Source organism: Palaemon carinicauda, chromosome 1 (genome assembly GCF_036898095.1).
Source record: "Palaemon carinicauda isolate YSFRI2023 chromosome 1, ASM3689809v2, whole genome shotgun sequence".
Lineage (NCBI taxonomy): Eukaryota > Metazoa > Arthropoda > Malacostraca > Decapoda > Palaemonidae > Palaemon > Palaemon carinicauda.
In genome coordinates this window covers 330,645,460-330,652,959 of record NC_090725.1, presented here as the reverse complement: position 1 = coordinate 330,652,959, position 7,500 = coordinate 330,645,460, and the positions used below count along the sequence as shown (strand labels likewise).

Sequence of the window (7,500 nt, the reverse complement as noted above, 5' to 3'; positions counted from 1 at the left end):
AACACACAAACAGGGGGTAAAACAGGAAGCTGTTCACAAACAAACACACACAAACGAACACACAACCCGGTGTTAAAACATAACATCCTTCCGACTTCCTTGGCGGAGGTAAAAATAAATTTGAGCTATCTCTCCATATAACCACGTACCTTCCAGGCACCCTATATTTGGTGATGGCATATGTGTTGATGACAACTTCTACGGGCGTCGGAGAAAATCAGATTTAGTGCCTGAAAACATTCCACCTTATATAGTGAGAGCATATTACTGATGCTGTTCTTGACAACAAAATTATATGTAGTAGATTTAACTGCGTTTCACTCCTGCTGCTTATAAGAAATGTTGTTCAGTATATATATCATTGCTATAATTACCTCCGCCAACGAAGCTGAAAGGAGGTTATGTTTTAGTCTCTTGTGTGTTTGTGTGTCTGTTTCTGAGTTTGTGTTTGTTTGCGTGTGTTTGTTTGTGTGTTTTATTTGCGAACAGCTTCCTGGCCACAATTTGAATCGAAGAATAAAGGTTAAAGGTGTCTGGTTTCAGTTCCAGTTCCATCAGAATAGATGCTCACCAGAACGTCAGCCGGGCAAGCCCAACCCCCCACTGTGGTGCCCTACCACAGCAGTAGCCTCCCCAGTAAACAGCTTAAACTCACGGCCCTGGGCGGGGATCGATCTCTCGCCACGCGAATGCAAGGCAAACACGTTACCACTGTACTAGCCAGGAATAATGAAACTTACGGGGGTTAATTTTTAAGTAAAAAGCTAAAAATAATAAAATTTGGGAAGCTCAAATTCAAAGGTCAAGGACAGGGTCAAGCAACGTGTCCAATTCACGTAATCAGACAAAAGTCTAGACATCGTTGTCACAGAGACTTGAAACTTGGTTCATATTTGAGTGTACGAAAATCCACTCTAATTATTACATGTTATGGTCAAATGTCAAGGTCAAGGTCAAGCCAAAGGTTGAAAAATAAGCTCCCGCGGTGGAGGTCTGCGCTCTACTGAGTATTTCTCTAGTTATAGAGAGCAAGGCTTAGTATTTTCATTTTATTATGAAAATGTAAAGAAGAAAATCTGTTAACAAGTAACTTTTAAAGTTATAATCACGTCATAGAAAGTAGTCAATTAATCTAAAATATGTTTTTGTTTATTTTTTGTTTATTTAGATCTAATTATATATATATATATATATATATATATATATATATATATATATATACATATATATATATATATATATATATATATATAGATAAATAGATAGATAGATAGATTGATAGCCACACTAACGCAAACATATCCATATACATATATATATATATATATATATATATATATATATATATATATATATATATATATACATATATATATATATATATATATATATATATATATATATATATACTATATATATAATATATATATTATCATATTTATTCATATGAAAGTTACGCAATTCTCTGGCATGAACTTTAAAAAGACGAGACTTAACTAAACCTACCTAAAATCGATTGGAAAGAGAGAGAGAGAGAGAGAGAGAGAGAGAGAGAGAGAGAGAGAGAGACTAGCAAACTAATAATGGATCGAAGCTGTCAAGAGAGTTATAATGAGCTCCATCTGAGATGAAAAATGATGACCAAGAAACTACACTTTAATTAGATGGAGAGAGAGAGAGAGAGAGAGAGAGAGAGAGAGAGAGAGAGAGAGAGAGAGAGAGAGAGAGAGAGAGAGAGAGAGAGTCGTTAAATAAAAGATCTGGAATCCATTGTTAATTGGCGTTGATGAATAGTATTCATATGTGATTATATATACATAAATACAAACAAACACACACACACGTATATATATATATATATATATATATATATATATATATATATATATATACAACAACGAAACAAATAACAAATGCGTCCGTATCTAGTCCACTGCAGGATAAAGGCCTCAGACATTTTCATATTCATGTCTGTGGTTTGGGCAGTTTTCTAATAGCTCACAGCAAACCAACCTAGTATGAGTGGCCCTGACTAGTACAACTTTTCTGATCATGGTGATACATAAACACTTTCCTCATACACACACACAAACACACACGAATACACATGCATGTATATATATATATATATATATATATATATATACATATATATATATATATATATATATATATATATACATAATTATATATATATATATATATATATATATATATATATATATATAATCATACATGATTGTTGTAGCTTAGCTAATAATAATAATAATAATAATAATAATAATAATAATAATAATAATAATAAAAGCACTCTTTTATAATGCAGATGAGAAAAGATTCAAGATTTTTATAATCTAAAATATAAGAAATAATTACTACCTTCAAACCTAAACATCTAACTAAAATATTCCATTAACTAAGAATTATCAGTTTAACATTTTAGTCTGATGATAAAGTCTGGACCCACATTAAAGGATAGTTGAATCCTTCAATATTGGACGGGTTAATTTAAGTTTAAAATACGCCCAGAGTTTATTAGAAACTTTTATCACAATATGGCGTATTTTACGCTCAGTAATTTCTCACAATTTTCTCTTACTTTCGTTATTTACCGGTTTAAAAGTTGTACGAAATATGGAATAATATGTATGACGGGAATAGCATTAATTCAGCTTTCCAATTAATGTTTATTATTTTATGATGTTAAGATTTTTTTTTACAATTACAACACTCCAATAGGAAAGCAGCCACGGACAGAAAGGAATGTTAAGGGACAGTGAGATTGTGCTAACAAGCAGGGCAATGCCCTAGAGACTGACCCTATTATGATCAGAGCTTGAGCCACCTCTCCACCTATAGGTCTACCTGCTGAGTCATCAGCAGCCAACGTCTGGCCCTTCTTGGTCTTAGCTTGGTTGGAGAGGGGGCTTGGGTGCTGATCATATATGGTCAGTTTCTAGGGCATTATCCTGCTTGCTAGGGCAATGTCACTGTCCCTTGCCTCTGCCATTCATGAGCGACCTTTAAAGACCTGGCCCTCCCCGGTCTGAGCTTGGTTGGAGATGTGGCTTGGACGCTGATCACATATGGTCATGTACCAACCGTCTATCACACGATCGTACATAGTAACTACATTTCATTTCGTGTATATATTATGCTTGTATCTTTGCTCTCCCCTCGCACTGACAAGGAGCTGAAATAACATGTCTATTTTTCTTTGTCCAAAGTAGACCCTTGCAACAGCAAAGATTTACTTCTTTTCGGTCTTCTTGGGCAAGAGAACTGCCTGGATGTTGGGCAAGACACCACCTTGGGCAATGGTCACGCCAGAGCGCAACTTGTTGAGCTCTTCGTCATTACGGATGGCCAATTGCAAGTGACGGGAATGATCCTAGTCTTCTTGTTGTCACGGGCAGCATTACCAGCCAACTCCAATACTTCGGCGGCCAAGTACTCCATGACTGCAGCCAAGTAGACTGGAGCTCCAGAACCTACAAGTTCAGCATAGTTGCCCTTGCGCAAAAGACGGTGGATATGTCCCACAGGGAACTGAAGACCAGCCCTGCTGCTACGGGACTTTGAGTTTCCCTTCACTTTGCCTCCCTTTCCGCGTCCAGACATGGTGAGCGTTAGTTGTGGATGGTGCTGCTGTAATGAGCATGTGACGAGCCGAGAGAAGGTTATGACTCAAAGGTAGGATGGAAGCAACTGAGTAACTTCATTACAAAACATCCGATTATATATGCATAGACTCCAGACAAAAAGGGCATAAAAGACATAACAGGCAATTTCATGTTCAACCGACACCGCACCGGTTAACAGTTAACGGTGAGAAAAACAGACATGTGATTTCAGGTCCTTATCAGTGCGAGGGGAGAGCAAAGATACAAGCATAATATATACACAAAATGAATTGTCGTTATTTTGTACGATAGTGTGACATACGGTTGGTGTCACCACACCAATGTGATGGGCCGAGAGAAGGTTGTGACTCAAAGGCAGGATGAAAGCAACTGAGTAACTTTATTACAGAACATTCGTTTATATATACATAAAATCCAGGCAAAAAGGGCATAAAAGACATAACAGGCCGATGGGTGGAAGTGAGTGGCTGTAGAAGTCGTTGGTTGGGGCGCGAGTGAGTGGTGGATGATGAGTGGCTTTGTTGCCGCTCCGGCTCGTCATGGGGTAAGCAAGTGTGTCCTACGGCATTCATAGGCATGTGTGCCCTACGACATTCATAGGCGTGTGTGTCCTACGGCATTCATAGGCATGTGTGTCCTACGGCATTCATGTCAGCTTCGGTTGACGTTGAATAGGTGTCATCTTTGTCAGGAGTGGAGGCGATGATGGATGTCTTGAAGGTCATGAAGTGGGTGTTCATAAGGGCGTCGGCTTTGGTTATCAAGTCCTTTATGGTAAACTATCGACATCGGGTATGGCAGCGTGTACAGGTTCAGGTAAACGGCTTGCTCAAAGGGCATGAAGTAGGTTCACCTCACGAGGAGGGCCATCTGCGGCAGGTTGCAGGCGAGGGATACTGGTCATTTCCCTAAGGATAAGCGAAGCCCTTTGGTCCCCCAACGGATGTTAAGAGAGATGAAAAAGCTATGCTATACGGGCGGCTGGCGACGGCAAGTTACGCTGCAGAAGGTATGTTTTGAGGGCGTCATAGTAATGGTTAAGGGGGGGGGGGATGGCAGGAGGAGCGAGTTACTCCGGGGTCACCAATGTGACGGGCTGAGAGAAGGTTATGACTCAAAGGTAGGATGGAAGCAACTGAGTAACTTTATTACAGAACATTCGTTTATATATACATAAACTACAGGCATAAAAAACATAACAGGCAATTTCATGTTCAACCGACACCGCACCGGTTAACAGTTAACAGTTAGAAAAACAGACATGTTATTTCAGGTCCTTGTCAGTGCAAGGGGAGAGCGAAGATACAATCATAATATATACACAAAATGAAATGTCATTACTGTGTACGATCGTGTTACACACGGTTGGTACAGTCAGTTTCTAGGGCATTGTCCTGCTTACTAGAGCAATGTCACTGTCCCTTTCCTCTGCCATTCATGAGCGACCTTTAAAGACCTGGCCCTCCCTGGTCTTAGCTTAGTTGGTGAGGTGGCTTGGGCGCTTTCTAGGGCATTGTCCTGCTTGCTAGGACAAATTCACTGTCCCTCACCTCTGCCATTCATGAGGATCCTTTAAAGACCTTTGAATAGGTATAGAGGAAAAAATTGATGAAATTGTAAAAGTATTTTGAAACTACGAGTGTTAACATCCAGGAAGTGACGAAATATATATTTATGACACATATGACGCATATTGACGTACATGATGTAACTAAAAGTTTTAGATTTTATTTGCAGGTAAAGTATGACTGTATTCGCGTAAATACAATATTTGCATGCACATTCCCGCGCAAAGAGACCGGCATTCATACCACGTTAGAAAAAGCGAATGGATTATAAAAGATTAATGGTTCGAAAACGCTTCGAATAAAAAATTGCTTTTATATCCTTCTCCGAATGATGGGTGGACATTGAACCCAAAACTTTTTTCTTTTTAGAATTGTGATTCTGATTTTTTTTATTGTTTTGATGTTTTGACTATAAAAACTCCATATAATATAAATTCCTAGTTTAGGAGTTCTAATATTATCTAGTTTTATCATTATTATTATTATTATTATTATTATTATTATTATTATTATTATTAGCCAAGCTACAACCCTAGTGGGAAAAGCAAGATGCTATAAGCTCAAGGGCTCCAATAGGGAAAAATAGCCCAGTGAGGAAAGGAAATAAGGAAATGAATAAAGGATGGGAATAAATTAACAATAAACCATTCTAAAAACAGTAACAACGTCAAAACAGATATGTCCTATATAAACTTTTAACAACGTCAAAAATTATGTCATATATGAACTATAAAATGACTCATGTCAGCCTGGTCAACATAAAAACATTGGCTCCAACTTTGAACTTTTGAAGTTCTTCTGTTCATCTATTCTACGAAATTTTTTGAAATAATGATTTTTTTCTTGTTTTGAAACATTAACTATAAACAATTCAAATAATGTTAATACATATTTTATAAGTATTTAGTATTTTATAAGTATTTAAAGAACTATGATCTTCAATACGGGGTCTTTAGAATTAGAGTTTAGTAAAAGATTGAAAAAAGCAAATCAGACAATGGCTAGGTTAAGTAAAATTTGGAAATCAAATCGACTGAAATTACATTTAAAAATCAGACTATATATCAGTTTAGTGAGATCGGTGTTACTCTATGGACATGAGTCATGGTACGACAATGAAACAATATCCAATAGATTTGGTAGATTTGAGAACAAATTCCTCAGAAGGATATTGGGAGTTATATGGTAGGACATGGTTAGAAATGAAACTATAAGAGAGATTACCCGAGTGCCATATGTGGATGAGATCATGGTGAAGGGTAGATGGATATGGTTTGGGCATGCTCTTCGCACTCCCCAAGAGAGATTAGTTCACCAAACGTTCAGCTGAGCTCCACAAGGCACTAGAAGAGTTGGAAGACCCAGGCCTACATGGCTGAGGACTATGAAGCGTGAAGTAGGAGATGATGTATGGAGAAATATTGAATTAAAAGCTCAGGATAGAGACGATTGCAGGTATCTAACCGAGGTCCTTTGCGTCAATAGGATAAGGAGATGATGATAAATGTCAACTACAGATTAATTTTTGTCGTTCAAATATTCTATGAAAGTAATTAGTTCAAAATATTATTTACAACGATTCATATATAGATAAGAACAAAACACCTACTACTTAATTTTCTGTTCATAATCGTAATGAAGAAAACATATAAATAGCTGTTTTTTCTTACAAATAATTAGCAAGCATTTGGTTAGGTTTGCAAAACAGCTGATGATTTTCGAAGAGTTAAAGCCTAAGTACAAAGAAATTGGCTTTTGAAAGAGAAATCATTGCTCTAAACTTTCCAACGTTTTGTAAGAAGAATTTTATATTCTCTTAATAAACTCAAATGCAAAGTATGAAAATTCCTGTTTATTGAACCAAGTGTTAGACTTAAAATACTGTTTTAATTATCCGTCAGACAAGTTTTAATAATCTAGTGAAGTTTTTTTTGTTGTTATTATTACTTGTTAAGCTACAACCCTAGTTGGAAAAGTAGGATGCTATAAGTCCGGGGGCACCAACAGGGAAAATAGCCCAGTGAGGAAACGAAACCGGAAAAATTAAATATTCTAATGACAGTAACGACATTAAAATAAATGTTTCCTATATAAACTATAAAAACTTTAACAAAACAAGTGGAAGAGAAATAAGATAGAATATTGTGCCCGAGTGTACCCTCAAGCAAGAAAACCCTAACCCAAGACAGTGGAAGACCATGGTACAGAGGTTATGGCACTACCCAAGACTAGAGAGCAGTGGTTTGATTTTGGAGTGTTCTTCTCCTAGAAGAGCTGCGTACATTAGC

General features: G+C 37.0%; 1 pseudogene; it reads right to left on the bottom strand.

Annotated features, from left to right (window-relative positions):
* Positions 1 to 3,250: 3,250 nt before the first annotated feature.
* On the bottom strand, positions 3,251 to 3,621 carry LOC137645647 (histone H2A-like; annotated as a pseudogene).
* Positions 3,622 to 7,500: the final 3,879 nt, after the last annotated feature.